The sequence below is a fragment of the Columba livia genome, chromosome 7 (assembly GCF_036013475.1).
Source record: "Columba livia isolate bColLiv1 breed racing homer chromosome 7, bColLiv1.pat.W.v2, whole genome shotgun sequence".
Classification (NCBI taxonomy): domain Eukaryota; kingdom Metazoa; phylum Chordata; class Aves; order Columbiformes; family Columbidae; genus Columba; species Columba livia.
This window is the reverse complement of record NC_088608.1, coordinates 30,408,753-30,428,216: the sequence shown is the minus strand read 5'-3', so window position 1 is coordinate 30,428,216 and position 19,464 is coordinate 30,408,753. Positions and strand designations below refer to the sequence as shown.

General features: G+C 37.8%; 1 protein-coding gene across 4 annotated transcripts in view; it reads left to right on the top strand.

Annotated features, from left to right (window-relative positions):
* The window catches only part of LOC110358245 (G/T mismatch-specific thymine DNA glycosylase-like), a 43,965-nt gene that overhangs the window by 3,197 nt on the left and 21,304 nt on the right, over positions 1–19,464 (top strand). For 2 of the 4 annotated variants that reach the window (XM_065068971.1, XM_065068972.1), the window contains exons 3-4: positions 4,419–4,457; positions 5,542–13,832. The gene's annotated coding sequence lies outside the window, so the exon portion shown is untranslated. The remainder of the gene's footprint in view (positions 1–4,418; positions 4,458–5,541; positions 13,833–19,464) is intronic. The other 2 variants (XM_065068969.1, XM_065068970.1) reach the window with 2 other exon arrangements.

Below are 19,464 nucleotides of genomic sequence, written 5' to 3'. Positions count from 1 at the left end.
CAAGCAATGAGACGGCAAATAATTTAAATGAGAGCTGGTGAGCTGGAAAAATGTGTTCAATGATGTTTCTCTTTGCCCTCTTTGGATTTCTATCCCTCTCTTATTTTCTGCAGTTTTTTTGAGACATAAACATGTTAGGTACCACAAGAGAAAAATCTCAGTAAGTTCTGTCTAATCAGTAAGAGTATAAAGGACAATGAAAAAGGGATATTTTCTGTGGGTTTTTTGAGGAAAAGGAAGGAGAGGTTTATGTACGTTTTCCATGGTAGGTGGAAATGGCCAGAAACAACTACAAGTGAGCTCCATCTCACCCAGAAAACCTGGTTGGCAATAACAGTGTAGTTGCATCTGATGTCCAGCTTATGAAATTTGGCACAAATTAGTACTGCAAAATGTAGGAAGAAATATGGAAGCCAGTGGCCAAGAGGCATTTTATTGCCTCATGATAAGCTCCTGCTGCATTAAAACAATTTTGAAACAAATAAGAATTTGGACTAGTAACAACAAGACTGCTGTTTTTCATCTTTATTCAGTGAGGAAAGGTAGAGAATAAGGAAGATTTGGGGCTTTGATCCTTAATGGTTGGCTCTGGTCCAGAAAGCATAAGAATAATTTCTTTGGGGATGGACAAGCAGAAATTTTTGGCAGTCTTGTATAGTAACGGAAAGAGATTTTAACTGGCAGTTAAAATTACTCTGAACTACAGTTAGACTTCCTACAGTGTTGCCTAATGAAATTTTCACGAGCCTTGTACAATGATCTCCACACATGGAGAGTTCCACCGTTGTAATGCTTCGTAACCTGTAACACAGGCTCCTCACTTGCAAATCCCCGAATTGAAAATGAGCAGGAAATGTTACATATTAACAAATTGCATGACCTATTTTTATAGCAATCAGAACAGTTGTCAAAAGACTAAATGGCAAGTTTTGGGAAATGGCTAAGAAACTTAATAAAGCCAAGTGGTTCATTGGTCTGTCTGAGGCAGCTAATGTTGCAGATGCATTATAGAGCTGAAGTTGATCCAAATGAGGCACTTGGCATGTGCAACTAATGGGGGTAGAAGTAAGTGGCACTTCCAAGTTTAAGAACTTGAAGTTCTTACAATATTGTATGTATTTAATCTTCCTGCTACTAATCTTAGGAATTCTTTAAAATTTTGTTCATTGCAGTTAAAATAATTCACTAAAGAACTCACCAGTGAATCTACATTGGGCTATATAGCCTTTAGACTGTCTGAACTAGTGTATATTTAGATAATGCCTTTGAAGAGCAAGAGGAAAATAAGAAAATGGGAGAAAATATTTGATATTTTTGTTTAGCTTTTAATCACTTGTATTAGAAAAGATTCTGAAGTCTCCATTCAGATCAAGTATAACAGGTATTACCATGTAAAAGAACAAAGCCTTTTTCTGAGATCTAAGAAGATCAGAGTGGGACCAGAGCGAGGTGCAGGATCTTGTAACAAACTTAGAATTCAGTTAGGGTTATTATAAACAGAGTTTCTCAAGTGGGACATAAATACCTGGTGTGCTGGGACCATACCACTGGAAACTGAAAGTGCAAATAGCATTTGCTGAAGCACAGGATAATTTTCTGCAACCATCTTAACTAAATTAGCAAGGTTGATTTCTTCTTATGCAGTTTAATATCCCTCTTTCCCAGACCTGAAGTGCAAGCCCTCCGAAGTGTTGCACCAAAAATACATTTGTTGAATTCAGTGGCAAAAAATAATATGAACTAATGTAAGAAAACATAAGCAGGCTAGACTATAAAAGGGCAATATGAGCAAACATTTGTGTTTATGGTGAAATTCAGGCAAAGCTCTGCACAGCTTCCAGTGTCAGTGCTACCAACTCTTCAGTGCCATGGTAGGCTCGAAATGACCAGGAGTAAAGGGTTCATTCCCTCATCTACTGGAATGGGTTCAAGCCCATGTTATAAACTGTGGCACTCTGTGCTGCTGATATAATTTAACTCAGCCTCTTGATGATACATCTTCATGGGACTGGGCTTCTGCTGCTTAAAATGATATTTCTCTGATAGAGAAGTATTTCTTGTGTGAAAAGTCAAGAAAGGTTGAAACTCCATTGTGCTTGTGGCTTTTCCTTAGCTGCTGCTAATTCCAGGCTGTTCATCCATCACCAAAGTACTTTTCTTCTATAGTAGAGTTGCTGTTGACTATTTTGATTGTGTCTTCTGATCTGCATGGGGTTAGAGACAGCTGAAAAAAGATTTCCAAGTTGTTTCTGTTTTGCAGAGTTTAAGTTGATCAAATTAGATTTTTTTTAAACAGCATTTCCCTGGGAATGGGAAATGTTGGAAAAAGAAGGGATTCTGTTTCAAAGAAAGTTTGCTATTGCTTTACTTGACCATAACTTTCAGTGAAGGAAAACAGCACCCAAAATAATGCTTCAATAAGCACTCAGTTTTTTTCTTTTTTGAGATTTGCTCTTCCCCCATTATTCATTGAAAATGCATGCATAATTTTTATAAAATAAAATGTTAAGTGTTGGGTTATCCTGAGAGCATTATGTCACTGTCATAGATGTAGAATTCTATGGAGAATAATGTTTAACCATCTCATACCCAGTGTTCTGCCAAGTAGTCCTCAAGACCTTCTCCCTCCTCATCCTGTAGCAACCACTGGTGGGTGTTCATGAAGTGAACTAATTCAGAATTTACGGTTTCCTATTAAAAATGTGTTTTTCTTGCTTATAGTGGATTATGCAAATGAGACATCATTATTCCTTCCTGGGAAGAAAACAAAACAGAAAAATAATGAAACGGACTGAAGAACTTGCTTTTCACAACATGAGTGTGATTGCCCAAGTCAGAAATATAATTGACAGAACAATTATACTTTCATTTCCTTGAGCCACTCTTCCATGCCATTTCAAATCTAACTTTGGCAGGTCAAAATAAATAACTGTGTGAGCCTGTGTACTGCAATCAGGAGTCTGGCACAACCCTCTACTAAGAAGTCACTTTGTAGAGGGGTTTCTTCTCCACTGCATTTGACAATAATGTGAATGAGAGCAATGACTCCCTGTTGGCTTACAGTAGTAAGCCACTTATTTTTTCAGGAAGCCTCCTGTCAACTAAAGATTAAAAAAAAAAAAAATACAAATAGCGTATAATAATCTTTATGTAAGAGAACTTGTTTCTTCCAGCAGCTAATCATGTGTCAAACATGAGACATTTTTAAAGCAATGCCTAAATAATAAATGAATCTTTTTAGGATAAAGCTAGGTTGTTTTTATTCATTTTAAGAAAATTTCTACTGCTACAAAATGCCTACTTTGTATTGACAGCTGCAAAATAGCCGAATGTCAGGTTTGAATCTTGCAATTTTGTCTTACATAAATTTTCGTGTCCCCATGTGCGTTAACTGATGGCAGTGGGTCATGCACACACACAAATTAATCTGGGTCAGACTATTAAATTACTGAAATCCAAATTCCACTTTCCACTAGAGCTGAACATGTCTCAGACGTTTGAAGAATACAGAATCCAATCAGTGCAGGTGAATTGTGCTATTACACATATTAACATCTGTAACAGGAACTGTGGAGTTCTTCCCTCTTTGGGAATTCTTCTTTCTCCCTTAGGGACAGTCAGTCTTCCGCCTTCCTTTCCACACACAGCAGACCAGTGTTAGTACAGCTAATTTCTAGGCAAGTCAATGGCTTCCTTGCAAAAGGTACTGAGGTGCATCAGTACCATTATGAGAAAAATACAGCCCCATGGTACGCTGAAATTACTTGGAGACATAGAACAAGCTTTCTGCTACCATAACTTGGATGACTTTAGCAGTGCTACAATTACAACAGCAAGATATTGACTGCAGGAAAGTAAATGAATGTTGTTTCTGTTTAGACTGAACCAAAGCCTGCTGAGCTATACACAACATCAGTGAAATGCAGATGTTTGTTTTGCTCATCAAAAATGTTTAGTTCAGAAATAAACTTATTCCCTTTATTCTCTTGTGACAGATGATACAGAAAAGATATCATTATTTTACATAAAATTAAATGAAGCAGCAACTACAAATGACCTTTTTACTCTCTCATTTGCTCACATTATCTTTATATATGTGACTTAATATATCTTTACAAACTCCTCTCTGCATTTACTTAAAATATGAGTATATATGCAGACTTCTGTAGTAGCTATACTGTCATTTAAAAAATGATGCAGTATTGTGCTTTTCCTCAAAAAAATTGTCTAAATAATAAGGCAAAGTACTGAAGCTATATCCTGAAGCTGTGAAACTTTTAGCGATGATTAACCAATCATAGTTGCCACACAGGCAAAGACAGATCCAAAATTCATTCCTGTCAATAGGTTTTGATTTATTCCCTACATAACATATTCGATGTGCTTCACTAACATTTGTGGTGCTTCTTATCCCTTAGGTACTGATGCCTGTTTGTAACAGATCCCAAATTTTGAAGGTATGTTTTTCAAATTCCCATCTATTACAACAAATCACTTGCCATATGGGGTTGCCTCTGCTGTACACAGAAAACAAATTCTGTGGTGGAATAAATAACTTACGTTCAGACTTAGTAGAAAGTGTTTTAATACCTGTTATTTGCATTGTCTGAGGAAGGAACAAACAAAGCCGCAATAAGCGAACGTATTAACAGACTGAACTGTCCTTCTGTGGCTGTGCCCTCCTTGAGCATCACCTGGAGGCACCTAACCCCCTTCTACCACCTCACCTCTAGCACTTCCCAAATTCATTATAGCAAAGCTGTTAGGCAGGTCAGGTAAGATTCTCACCAAGGGTCCAGAGTTTGAGACTAATGCTTTCTTCTCCCAGGCCCCTTCTGCCAGGGATGAGCATGCCCATGGTGAAGCACAGACATCTCCCAGCCAGCTGCTGGCTAAGCTATTGGGTCTATTTGGCCATCTGAAGCTTTTTTTTTTTCTTCAGCTCAGAAGAGTAGCAGTGTAAAGAGAGGCATTTTGTATATACTTAAGTATCTAAAATGTCAAACAGAACTTTAAATAATGCCCATAGTGAAGCGTGTGGTTTCTAAATACAGATGGTGTATTTTATACATTAGGGACCTATGGTATCAAAAGGCCAACTAGCTTTTTGTAGAGTATATTTTGAGTCTTGGTGTGCCTGCTGGATATTGCATTCCCCAGAGTCTTACTGTAGGAACAGCAGGAGAATTTTATTATGAAAGTAAGGACTAGATGGCTCATTACCTTTGTAGTGCATCATTCCCCATAGGATCATCTAATTGTTTGCTGAATGATTTCAGTAGTTTTGCTCCAATACCCTTGCCTGGGAAGAAGCACTCTCTCTGGATTGATGATTAATTGCATGAATAGGGTAGCTTTTTTCATTATATTTGTTGATTTTTTTTTTTAGAAGTAGATTGTTACAGATTATACTCATGTAAGTGGCACGTGGTGAATTTAACTCCTGTTACTTTTATCCATTTTCATGCCCCCTAGGCTTTCTGTAACTGCTTCCTCTTGGAGGCTGGTTCTGTTTTAAAATCCATGTAATTCCATTGACAGTGCTTTCATGCCAGACAATGAGAAGTCACTTTTCTGGAGTCTGTGAAACTATGCTGACATGGCATCTGACTAGATTGACTTGATAACAACTCATGAACATGGCATTTATTGTAAGAGCATGTCAGAGACTTGAGAACAGAAGAGAAAGCAGAAATACTGGCTCCTTTCCAGACAGACCGAGGAGGTGCCCATGACTCACATGGTAAGATGATGACCAGGCAGCAATGACACAGTTTCTGTACGCAACTTCAGAAGAACAGAAACAAAAGGAAAATCAAAAGTGGAGTTGAGCAGAGTTTCTTGTCCTGATCACTTGGATTCTGCTGTTGGAGCAGTCTTATCATTGCTCTACGTGGCAAACCTCCATGTCAGGGACCCTGCAGGGCTGTGAGGACAAAGTGTGGTTACCAGGTTATCACAGAAATCCCAGGGAGGTGCCTGTTGTCTCAACCTCATCCTTATGTCAGCCACAGAGGTGATAACTATGGTAAAGCTTAATATACTGCTTATGTGTTACTGATGATCTCCCTATGCTCATTCCATCTATACATGGATTTATCATTTAGGGTTGTTTTTCTAAGCCTAAAACAATCCCAGTTCAGGGAGAATTTGTCCCAGTTTCTCTATATCTAAAACCTTGGGCTGTAACTTTTTGAAAACAAAGGTTTCTGAGATGACATCATGCTGGCAAAATAAGTTGTCTTAATTGAAATGTTTTCTAGCTGGAATCTTTTCAGGTGAGGAATGTAATGATATATTTATACTTTGTCCATGAAAGACTGAATAGCATAGCAATAGTAGGTTATCTCTTGGGGCTGTCCAAGGACTAAGCTGTGCAAAATTACCTACAATCAGTAACTCATGGGTTGCCTAGTTCACACAAACTCATACAAAGACATCTATAACCCAGCCTAATAAAAGCAGGATCTTTTATTAACTGTGTATGTGTGGTGAGAAAAAGATTGTTTAAAAAGTGTATAGAAAATAAATAGTTTAGATATAAAGGACAAGGTTCCATTGTGCCCTGCTCTGGCTAGACGGACTTGCCGTAAAGGTGATTTCTGCCTGTAAACCATCACACACTTGCAGAATAAGATGTCTGGAGTTGTTTTGAATGCCTCCTTGACCGGAGATCTTATGTGGGCAGGTGAGATGGCAGACAGCAGGATGGCTGGCAGGTTGAAGAGCATGGCCACCAGGTCCTTATGACAGTGCATGTGGTGAGAAGTGCTCATGGCTCTTGGTTAATTGTGTAGGAATGGTTTTGAGCTTGCTCCTTCTGGTCTTTCAAACAAGACTGCCTTGAGGAGGGTGGCTTGGAAAAGCTGTATCCTTTACTCCCATTAATACCCTTCTATTCTGTACTGCTTGCAGGGACAGAATTTTGGCTGTGATCCTTCAAATCTAGTTGTCTAACTGAATCCAAGAAATCTCTGGCGGCAAACTAAGAAAATTGTAAAAGATATGAGTTTTGGACGGATAGCTCTCTCCTGTCCCTGTCAAATGTTTTCAAGGTCAAACAGTTTGACGTTTGTCTTATGAGCAATGACTAGGAGCAGGCAACTTTCTTTATAGGAATATGTTCTACTATTTCTGTGACTGATTTGATATATTTCAGACAGTTTTAATTAACTTTAAAATAATGCTGCTGAGTTGTTTTAAGCCTTTACCTGTCAAGTCATGGATTTCGTTCTTGCTCTGTCTATAGGTTGTAGTGGCACAATCATAGAAAGGGTCCAAAAAGCCTATCTCTACTATGTCTGTTCCCTGCAAAAAGAAAATCAGCTCCAATCTTTGAAACACTGATGTATTCCCTTAACTGTGTGCACTTAAATTGTTCCACTGACTTCATTGAGAACACTCAATGTTTAAGCATATGCTTAACTACTTTACTGAATTGGGGTCTATATGCATAAAATAAAGTATATTTGTAAGTGTCTGTGTATTCAAGGCCGTGATGGAAACCATAGTAAAAACAGCATTGCATTTTACATTCATTGACTGAACAAAAATCTCATTGAAGTCGGTAGTCGTTCTGCTGAGTAAGGCCAAGAGGCATCTGGCCCATACAGCTCGCATCCCAGCTGTGACTCTTCATGTACAAGAGTTAGAATACAGCACTGATGCACCAGGCTGCAAGTGAGGAAGGAGAGCTCTCATCACACTGCCGCAAAAATCCCACAGCAGTTTGTCATGTCTGTGAGAAGTTCTAAAACCAGGCTTTAGATTGGAACATAATACTCAATTTATTCAACAGTGTAAAGAAAGCAATTCAGTTCGTGGGTTAGTATGAACTTCTAACACAGAGAGAGCGAGCCCAACATTGTTTCATTGTACAGAATGGGTGTTTTGCTGAGGGACAGCAGAACTGTGACAAAATACGTCTAACTTACGTATCAGTTGAAAAACCCACCAAAGATATAAATCAACGTGGGACAATATAAAATCACACCTAGCAAACATGTTTGTGTTATAATCATTTGACTCACTAACAGACACTTAAGGAGTGCTCGTGGAGGGACGAGCTCCGGATGTCATTTTTATATGTTTCTCCAGGTCCCCTTAATACAGAAAATCAGTCAAATATGCCTATATCAATCCCCCAAATATGTCTTCTTCGTGTACTGAAAGGCACAAAGCTCTTTTTTCCCTTTTCCTTCCTAGTGGGAGAGGAAGCTGAAGGGCTGATCTTTTAATTGGGGCTGGATGCAGAAATGCTTAGTAAGTTTATTTCATACAAAGAAGAGTCCAAATGGCTTTGATTCATTGGTGGCACCTTTTTTTGGCCTGGTGGTTAACCCATACCCCCACGGTGTGATATCATGCTCAAAGTGAGGAGCCGATCTCTCTCTGATTTAGGGATCAGAGTTACCTGGAGATGATGTAGATGGTTCTGAAATACTCAGAGAAGGATGTCTCTCTCTTTTTTTTTCCTGTTAAAGCTGTGCTGTGAGAAAACTCTCCCTTGGGCTACTGGTCTTTCTTCAGGATGAAGTTTGCTGGTGGCAGTCCTAAAGGGATGGTGGTGACTCCTCCATGTGAGCAACAGGACCTGAATTCTTCATGTAGTTAAGGGAGGATGGTGTCTTATAATTATCTAATTTGAATGGGCCTCTGTTTAGTCTAATGACTTTTGAGACTTGATGCTTAGGTTTCGGTTTCTCTCCAAGTTTTGTAAAGTGATCTAAGTATGGTGTGTAGTCTACATCAGAAGGTAGGAAGCCAAGGAATTGGATATTGCAATGACAAAAGTATGTCCCCCTTCTGGATCTTGCTCTGCTTCACAAAGACACGTGAACAGATTTTCCTCAAGAGAAGGTGTGTTTGTGTCTAAGGGTGGGAGGACAGCAGGGTGTTGTACACAAAGGCACTGGGCATTACCTATAATGTCGTTCTTCCAAAGTTTGGAAGATCTACTGTGGTGTGGTCTGGGCTGAGCAAGTGCCAACCCAGAAAAAAGTTTCCTTAACCTAGGGTCTTTATTTTGTTGTCTAGTTCTTGGAGTTTTCCCCTAAGTTTGTAACTGCTAAGCACACCCTGTTTTGAGCAAGGTGGCAGCTCCGCCTATTCAGGATAAACACGCAAACTCTCAGCTTAAGACAGGTTTATCTAAGGATGTTACGTGTGACAGTAGCAAAAACTAAACAAAACCTCAAATGAAAACCCAATCAAAACCCCTGTTATAGTCTAGCATAGAAAAAGTCTAGCAGTCGTGACCCTCAACTGAATTACTTTCTGTTCTCTGGTCTTGAGAAACAGATTTCTCAGTTTGACTTGAGGTCGGAAAGCTTTCTGTCTGCTGGGAGCGAGAACTTCACAATATCTCATTGCTTTCCCTTCCCCAGCCTGCAGGTGGTGGTTCAGCCGGTAAAAGCTGTGGATGTTTTGGAGGGGCCAGGAGCAGCTCGCAGTGCCGGTGTTCAGCTTGGACGCTGGGAGGGAGAGGTAAAGCCTGTCAGGAGCAGAACCACTATCTGCAGTATTAGGCTGAGAAAAGATCTAGGTGTTAGGCGTAACCTAGAGAAAAAATGAGATAAGCACAAAGTTTGGAAGGAATAGAGAGGATAGGAGTTATCCATCAGGTAGCTTATGCAAGGAGAAAATTGATGCAGCTGGAGATTGGTGGAGAAAGAAATAAGGCAAGAGAAGACATAAAGTGAAGTGGAATATAAAGGAGATTATTGCTGGGAGTTAGTTGACCAGGAGATAGCAACACAGAGGAAAGGCAATAGGAAATAAGAAGAATCCTCCAGGACACCAGCGAGAAGGATATGTCATAGAGTTAGCAGGAAGTAATAACAGAGCTTGTTTGTTTGTTTTGTTTGTCTTCCCTTCCATTGTAATCGTATTTCTCTTTCTTCGTGTTTTAAATTTCTGTGGCAAGCAGCAGTAAAATGACAAAACTTGCGGTCTTGGCTTCTTTACTGCTGAGGTGGTTATTTAATGTGCAATTTGTTGTGCAGTTATTATTAAAAAATAGTTGCAAGATGGAATGAATACTGGTTTTATGGTAACCACAATGAAAACAAACTGGAACATAGTTTTAGGAAAACCAGATAAGGTTTCAAAAGAGCAAGATGTTTCTGTGTTTAGGAATTTGGTTTGTTTTACATAAGGATCTTCTTTCTGAGGACATCCCCCCCACCTCTAATCTTTTGAAAGCAAGATGAGGAACTGGTTTTCTTACAAAGAAGCATTCTGCAGCTTTCCATAGATGCAAGTATGCTTCTAGAAAGCTTTGAATTTCTAAGAGGTAAATTGATGAAATTTATCTTAAATGCCCCTTTCTGCATGTTAGAAATGGATCCCCTGGTTTTGGTGTGTCACACAGAATGGTATGAGCCCTGACCTTTTAATGACTTTTTTCAATGCAGTTGAATAATTTCTGATCAGGGTTTATTTACTTCTATAGTGTCTTGCTTAATTTATTTTGTGAATTTTTTTTTAAGTCGCAGTTTTTAATTTCAGTTTTTTAAATGCCTCAGCAGTAACTTCTGTTATCCTTGACATTTTCACGTAACTATAATATGAACTGCTGCAGTGGGAAACATAATCCTCTAATCTGGCTAGCTCAGATGCATTGTTCATATAGAGACATTTTCTAATTCAGTGTATTTATTAACAGCTCTGAGCACTCTGTTCACTCCGGCTTCTGCACTGGGAACAGTTTTATTAATGGAAACTGTACTCAGACAGTGGGTTTACGCCTATGACTTAATTCACTAACTGGAACAACAGTGCTGGTTCATATGGTTGCAGAATTCAAAGCTCTACCCTTTGGTTCAAGAAGTTAAAAGATATACATGCATATACACATATATGCGTGTATGTATATATATATATACACTCAGATTGCCAATCAATCAACATTTATTGAAAGGGCAGATCTGAATATTAATCTAAACTTTCTAAAGTTTTCCGGGGAAGCCTCATAATTGTTTGTGATATCACTTCAAGGAAAGCTATTTTGGCAGTTTCAGGTTTTCAGACAAGCATTCAGTTTCCTTCAGAAACAGATTTTTCTGTGATATCTCTTCAGAACCTCTGTTTTTGGAAATCAAACACTTCTGACTAGTTTTAGTGTTTAATGACTTTATTTCTTATCTATTATCCCTAAAACTTATGCTGAGTTGCTGTCCCTGAGTATCTTAAGTATGAGCCTCTTCAGGTCTAGTGTACACAGACGTGTGGACTGTGAGATCTGTTGCTGTTTTGGTAGGCTGTTTGTTTCCATAGTATCTTCTTTTCAAAAGCATAATAATTTTGTGCCTTTTCTGTCACTTCATATAAAGCTGCCTGCAGGATGTACTTTTGCAAACCGTGCCTGAGTTATTGGTCCATTAACGAATAGTTTGCTAATGGCTGCTGTTGAAGTCAGAAATCTTGTCTGGATGAATTTTCAGTAAAACTGATCTCCCACTTAGGCTTTCATTTGGATGCTGAGAAGGACACATAGCAGAGTGAATATATAATATGTAGAAATACCCTTAGAGAATTAAATAATATCTAGATATGCAGATACTGTTAGTAAAGTCAAAGCAAATTGCTTCTTAAGTATGTCTAAAATCCCAAGACAGGGCAGAAGATCATTAGTGGTATGATTTAATTTAGTCATACAGTCAAACTAGAGGTTAATGGCAAATACCACCATGATCTTTAGACAGGAGACTGAACCGTCAATATAGGGAATAAAATAGTGTTTCTCCATGGAACTTACATTTATCTTACAATGTCTATTCTATGCTGGAAGTATCCTAGAAAAGTATCTTTATTTCTGTAGGAGCAAAACTTCTTTCGCTTTCTACTCCCCATCAAAAACCCCAAAGAAAAAAGGTTTTATGGACAGCTTCCCAGAATGAAGCCTGGGATGAAAACATCTCTCAAGCTGCAAAGCAAGAAAAAAGGTCCTCAGCACTAATGATATTTTCTATTACCAAATGCTCTGAGACCTAAATATAAAGAACAAGAGCAAATATTATTTGTATTTATTTATCTGTATGTGCTATATTATAAACACATGCTCAAAGGTTTAATGTTGTTTTGGATAAATACTCATTAATGACTATGATTCATTGTATAAAATAATATAAGCTGATTGGGAAAAAAGTAAGTGTATAACATGCAATTGTTTTGAAGAATGGAAAATTATTTTTCTCAAAACTTGGCACATTTATTAGGAAGCCCTTTGATGTTTTAACATCAACCTCTTGGAGAAACAAATCAGTGCCACTTGGTTTCATCCTTTATTGACAATGGCATTTTGGATTTGGCAGCGTATGGAAAACTGTTTTCGGCTGAAGGTGTTGGCACAGTCACTGAATGATGCTATTGTTGTAAAGAGAAAATAATTTCATTAGGCAGCTACTGAGGCTTGTACTAAAATCGCAAAAGAAATATCTGTGCATGATGCAACATGCTAAAAAACCCAAGGAAACAACTGCAAAGATGTATATTTTGGGCATCTCAGAAGTAAAGGGAGTCTTCACTAACGGTGATTCCATTGTACTGTTACTGGGTGCTCTTATTCCCCATCAACTTCACGACACGCATCTTGCATCCATGAATCTGTATCAGTTTCAAATTATTCTTTGTTGCTGCCATGCCGCTGGAACCTTCTCTCTTCAATTCGTGATTTCCCCTTATTTTTTTCCCAGTTTACATACTTTTCTGTATCTTTGTGCTATTCTTTCCATATGCTAAGGACTGGAATGACTATCTTGCATGGATGTATTTGTTCCTATGTCCATCATCTTCCCTACTTAAATTTTCTTGAAAAGCTGTGTATCAATGTTCCTAAAAAAAACATCGTTTGAAAACGGATCCTGTGACATCTGTAAGAACTAGAAATATATGTGACTCTGCAGGTCTACCTCTTCAGTTTACTAATATATTGCTGAGGGTAACTTTGTACGAAATGAAAAGCCAAAAGCTACTTCAGAATACACAAACAGACGTAGGAAAATATGTTAGCATTCAGATATTTCCTTTTACAGCAGATTAACACTTCTTATATCAATAGTCTGAAATTCAGTGGGCCTGAGTACTCAGCGCTTGTCCATTGTATTTATCATTTCTGTTCTCACTGATCCTTTCTAGGGAGTCATTGAGCCCACTGCAATAATTTGCTGCAAATAGCCTTTGTTCAAATGTGGAAATCGCTCACAAGAATGATGGATTCGTATAGTGATAGCTCTTACAGGATCAGATCTAATAAAAGTTTACCTGATACAGTTTCTTATGTAAATGAGTTTTCCAGACCATTTCTCTCTTTCTGGTTGCACTGTTATCTATGCTCCCACCATACTCCAAAGAAATTAATTATTCTTCCATTTCTTTACTTTAAACAAAATGTTTGCTGAACCTGGTTGATATTGCATTGTCTCTTTTTGCAGGGCAAAGAGAATTGTGCAAGAGTAATTCAGTCTATTGAGTTATTCACAGCCGTTGTGTTTGAGTGCACCTTATTGACATTGTATTTTCTGAAAAATATTGGAAATCATTTTCACTGATGGGTAACAATGAGACAATCGTATGAGAAGCAGTGGATTCAGTAAGCTCAATGCAAATTATTGTAAAAACCTTTAAAAGTATCTTTGTCCATAAAACATCAGTTCTGTTTTTGTCTCCTCAAGGTTACTTTGAAAGCAAATATTTGGAGGCTGCCATACACTCCTGAGTATTTTGAGAGCCAGTGAAGAAAGAAAACAAAAATATTTACAGTAAGAGACAAGCAATCACTGGGAATGAGGAGAAAAGTTGAAGAGAGGTGCAGTCACTTGTGTGGATTTCAGGTAAGTCTGGGCAAGGTTTTAAAGTCTGCTCCTGTAAAATGGGAACTTCAGGTCTTGGAGACCCTGTTAGGCCTTTTAGATAAAAGCGGAAACAAAAATGTTGCCAATTTCTTCCTCTTCCACCCTGGTAAGGCACAAAAGCAAACATTTCATGCCAGTCAGCAACAATTACTGTCATGAAATTAAGATGCAAATGTGCAAGTGAGCTCACTGGCTGCTCCAACCATCCTGTGGGTGTTTTACTTTTGGCTAATGCTAATGTGGGCACTGTTAGAAGTTGATGCCATCAGTGTCATATTGAGGTCTACTTGCTACAGTGTCAATGTCATAAGGTTGTACCCATCTTTCCTTCCTAAATCCCCCTTCTGTGTGAATGAATGCTTCTGATTTATTTTGGCTAAAGTTTGCCTGTATGGTCTCAGTCCACGAGCAACTCACATTCAACAGTTTGGTTCATTCAGGGCATAAAATCTGAATAAGTGTCAGTTATTTTTTTTTTTAATTAGTATAGCATAAATTGCTTAGAAATATGCTAGCTATTAATTTTCAGTGCTAGTTAATTGTACCTTGGTCTGTATTTTACTACTGATTCATAAAGTTAATGGAGTACATTCTTATCATGGTTTGACAGCATATGAAGACTGAGCACTAAATGTAAACTACGGTTTTAGAGTGAAGTTCCTTGATAACAGAATGGATTTTACTTTGGTAAAGAGAATATCCCTAAGGAAGCCAATAAAGGAGGAAATTGTTAGGAGAGAAATACTGTTGTTCATTTTTGCCCACTGTCTACCAGAGAAATCTTTGTGGTTGTGACTGTTGTAGTACATTCATGTGCAAGGTATTTCATGGTGTGAAATCTTTATTTCCTTCTGATTACCATTTCTCTTCTCTTTATAGCCTTAAAAAAAAAAAAAAAAGTCAAAACTGATGAGAATCAAACTACAGAATATGGGAAAACACTGCCTTTCTACCAATTTTCTGATAAATGAGATACTGTACTCTCGAGTCTATTTTTCAGACAAAGGCTGTGAGAACAGCAAGTGGCACAACGTGAATCTATTATTGTGTCAATTACTTTACTGAAAATGGAAAATAGTAGTACTGCAGCCCGTGAGTACCCTTGAAATGGTCGAGAGCTACAAATGTATGAGCTGCCCTGCTCGGCACAGCTGGTTTAAGTGCGCACAACATCTCCCGAAAACTGCTCTGCCGAGCTCGGTAATTTTCTTCCCACTGTGAGGGGATGTTATAGAGGGTTGTTTATTATAAACTTTAATAGAATCGAAAGCCGAAGTACATAGACACCTCGTATTGGAGATGGCCTCATGATGAAAATGCACAGTACACCTTGTTCTTGGGATATCTGAATAGAGACTTTTACATTCAGTGAAGAGTATAACAAGGCTGAACCGTAAGAAATACCACAGCTCTCCAGGCAGAAAAAATATACAAAATACATAAAAAGCAGGCAGTTTAACTCACCATTCTGACTTCAGGCCTACTGCTATTCCCTTACGACAGCAGGTTGCATAAGAATAACTGAAATTAACCTGCAAGTAAGCAATTTTTCATAGCTCATGTTTAAAAATGACACCGGTATCAACAGGCAGATGTGAAGCACAGCTACTGCTGCACGTCTGTGATCTTATGATTGTGTTGCATGACTATATAATTGTCTGTGGTTGGAGTTGATTTTTGTTGTCCTCTCGCTTAACAAAAACTGCAAACACAACACAAAGTTTACTAAGCTTGTTGGCAATCTTGTCCTTTTGCACAATCTGATCTTTCTCTTTGTAGTCTTCTGAAATCGGGTGTGGTGGGTATGAAACTCTTGCTGGCCTTTCAGAAATAAATCCTGTCTCAGTGACAAAATAATGTTGATTCTCCTGGTTAGATGCTGAAGTTGAGTCACATAGTAAGCAAATCAGCTGAATTAACACTTGGGCTACTGGTGTCTAGAACTTGCAGTTTTATTGAAGGAATCGTTTCCTAAGGATCACTAAAAATTCTGACAATGTTCCTGGCTTAATAAAATGTAGGAGGGCAGATAAGATTCTGTTCTCAAAAATTTCCCAGCACAGGTTCAAACCCCACACCTGAGTTCAAATTAAGTCCACGGGTGTTTCCGGTGTCTTAGGTACTTAAATTCTGAAATCGTAGATCCATTAAAGACAATTTTTGGAATTGCCCTCCCTGGAACAAAAATCTTCTCATCTTTCAAAGCTCAACCATCTTTGGCCTCAGCTTGACTCTTTTCTTCAAAGCTTTTTCTGCCTGCTGCACAAGATGAAAAGCTGTAAAAAGAAAATGCATAAGGAGAGCCTACAATAGACAAAGCATAGTTACACAGCAGTTGAGGTTGAAAGATATGTTCAGTCTTTTAATCCATCTGCTTTCAGCATGGTGAAAGACTATCCTCCACAATAATCTCTTAAGTGCTTTATCTAATGCTGACATTCTTTGGTACAAACTGTGCTAATATCTTGACTAAGCTGATAGTTGGCAAGTTTTTATGCATGCCAGTTCTCTATTGTATATAGCGTGTGTGGGAGGGTGTACCTGCATCAAAATTGCTTATTCACAGAAGAAATATTCAACCAGTTCGAAAAGTTCCCAGTCTCAAATAAAAAAAATAAGAACAGCAACAAAACCAAATCAACGTTTTGAACTAAATCCAAGTGTCATGTAAGAGTTTTGCTGAATATCACACACATACACCCGCCATGTCCTGAAGCAATGCAGAAATGCAATTAGAGAATTGTATACAGCCTTCTGGTGATGAAGAATTGATTTTAAAGTATATGATTTCTGATTAGAGAGTTCTTATGAGGACTATTTATGGCAAAGAGGAATTTTATAAATGTGAACTTTTTTCCTTTCTCTAATAGGGCATATTTGGTTGTGCCATTTTAAATAAAGGCCACTGTGAAAGAATATCAGCACTTCGAGTGGTTATAAGAAGTTTTACTTTTTTCTTTTCAAAACAGAACAACACAACCCTGGAATTACAAAATGTAGGATGTGTTATAAACTGCCAGCAACTTTTACAGTACTGAATAATTAATGGTAAATTCATCTTTGTGATAACATCAGGAGAAATTCTCTGCGTGTATCAGGGAATTAAGGTCATGGCCCATCCCATGGAGGAATTTATCATTAATTATTCAGTATCGTAGAAGTTGCTGGCAGTTTATAAACATGACCCATCATGGACCATAAAAGAAGCTTACTGAAATGTCTACATTTATACATATGCTTTAAACCAAGGATTTTATTAGACCAGTAAGGGTTTGCAAACAGTAAAAATAAATTATGTTCCTGACGGTCTAGCTCATTTCTTCTTCTTGAGGATATTATCTCAGTGGTACTTACTGCTGTTTGAAAATAAAATAAGATTTTCATAAGTCATCAGAAATTCTGTTCTGAACAGAGTAATAAGAAAATGTTATACTTTTTGTATAGTCAGTTTTCAGTGTAGCTAGTTTCGCTGCATGATTCTGTAGTAGAGGGAAATTGAAGTAAATTAGACTTTGAGAAAACAGGTCCAGATGCAGACATCCTGCTGTTTAGCTGAACTCTGATTTGGGGTTTATACACCCAGTAGTGACTTGTACTTCAGCTGAGACCTACACTGTATCTATTTAGAGAACTGGGATTTTTGTTCCATCTTTAATTGATTGTATCTTTATAACTGTGTATCTTGAAAGTACCTGTGTGGCTTTACAATTGTCCTAACCCAATTAATTGTAACAATGGTGAAATGGAACTGTATGAAACAGAACAGGGAGATCAGATAGCTCAGTTACACAGCAATATATTTTTGGAGCACTTAATCCTTTTTATAACATTTTGTGCTTTCTGTTCTTTCCTTTATAACTGACACTTAGGTGTCTGTTCTTCTTTAGTCTGTAATACATCTTTTGAAGCATGGTGTTCCAAAGAACTCCTTTTGCTGTAGATATTTGAGATCAAAGCCAGTACCTATCAAACAAAACACCTTAAAACCAGTTTAGTGCATAAGTACATTTCAGCAAGAGGAAAACATTGCTCAGCTAACAACAACAGTTTTCATGTATAATGCAATGCAAGACAGTTGATATATCCACAGCACAAATTAATTCACTTTATGAAGTGAACTGAATTAAGGGACATAGAATAATTGCATTATGCTACCATGGTGTATATCAAACTACCTTTCAGGTAGTTTGTATTTGTAATTCTACTTAAAATATTAGATGTAGAAAATGTTCCTGTTGCTCAGTTACATTTAACATGGCAAATTAGTTCAATCAAAATATAGCTGCCCCCTTAAATTCTAAAGTTAACTTTTCATAGAGTATCAAGGTGCTGCTAGTAAATCCAGACTACTCAAACTAATGCATAATTAAGAGCTGTAATACTAGGAATAAATATATTGCTCAAATGTATAACATAATGAAGGTATAGCTCATTTGTGTCTGCCTAACTTTGTGATCTTTTTAAGATTAACAGCAATCTAAGCAACATTGCAAATACTACAAAATCCTAAATATTTCTGAATGAGGATTTGGAAAATATTACATGTAAAGTACATCCTGGATAATCTTTGTGGATAAAATGTTATCTGCAAGTGGGAAATGTAGCTTCTTTCAAATTATTTTAATCCCCTCCTTAATGTCTCTGTTCCCTGTGCCTCGCTGCGCTGAGCCGGGCTGCATGGTTCAGTGCAGCAGGAAAGCAAAGGGCAGTTTATGGGCGGAGAGAATAGCCCATGGTCTCTCTATTATGTTGCTTTATACTTACCATATGTCTATGAAACACAGACAGATAAAAGAACTCCTAATAGCTCTTCCAGGATGATCACACAGCACCAGTTGGAATTTAGACTGGAGAAAAGTGCTTCTCATGATGCATAAGGAAGTGTGATCATCCCATCAAAACATGAGAGAATATTATTAATCTGTATTAAGAAGGCTATTGAAATGGAGTATGATATCCTGCCAGCTGTGGTTTAGAATTCTCCCTGCTTTCATTTGAATTACAAAGCAGGAAAACCCATAATCGGTGCAAGGCATGGAAGTGAGGAAAAAGGAAGTGATTTAAAAGCGTTTAATTTCTCAGATCTGAAGGACCTGGGAGACCAGCTCAGTTCTCGGTTTAAACAAGAGCAGTCATCTGACATGCTGTAGCTCCCCGGAAAATACAAGTCAAAAAAAGTCTGGGCTGTGGGAATAAAAAACATGCTATATTTTTTCTTTAATTTTGATCTTTGACATGTAGGAATTTACTAATGCAGAGATATTTTTTTCTATGCCTTGTAGAAAAGTTACATGGACACATCAAAAGTCTGATCCTGCATCTGTGAGGCTGCATGTTCAGAAGCACCAGTTTGTACACAGTTTGATCATGGCACTGCGTGGTTGTTATGATCTTCTACAGCATTAAAGCAGTTGAGAGATTTTTGTGATTCTGGACCCTAACTGTGCTTTGCAATCAAATAAAAATGGCTTTCAAGAATGGCAGCCAGTATGAAATGTTGAGGTAGAAACTGTTTCCTACACAAAAAGTCACACCACCACTCTTGAGCATATCTATGTTATGCATTTTAAAGTGCACTGAACAAATATTCCAAAGGGAAAGGGCATACGTT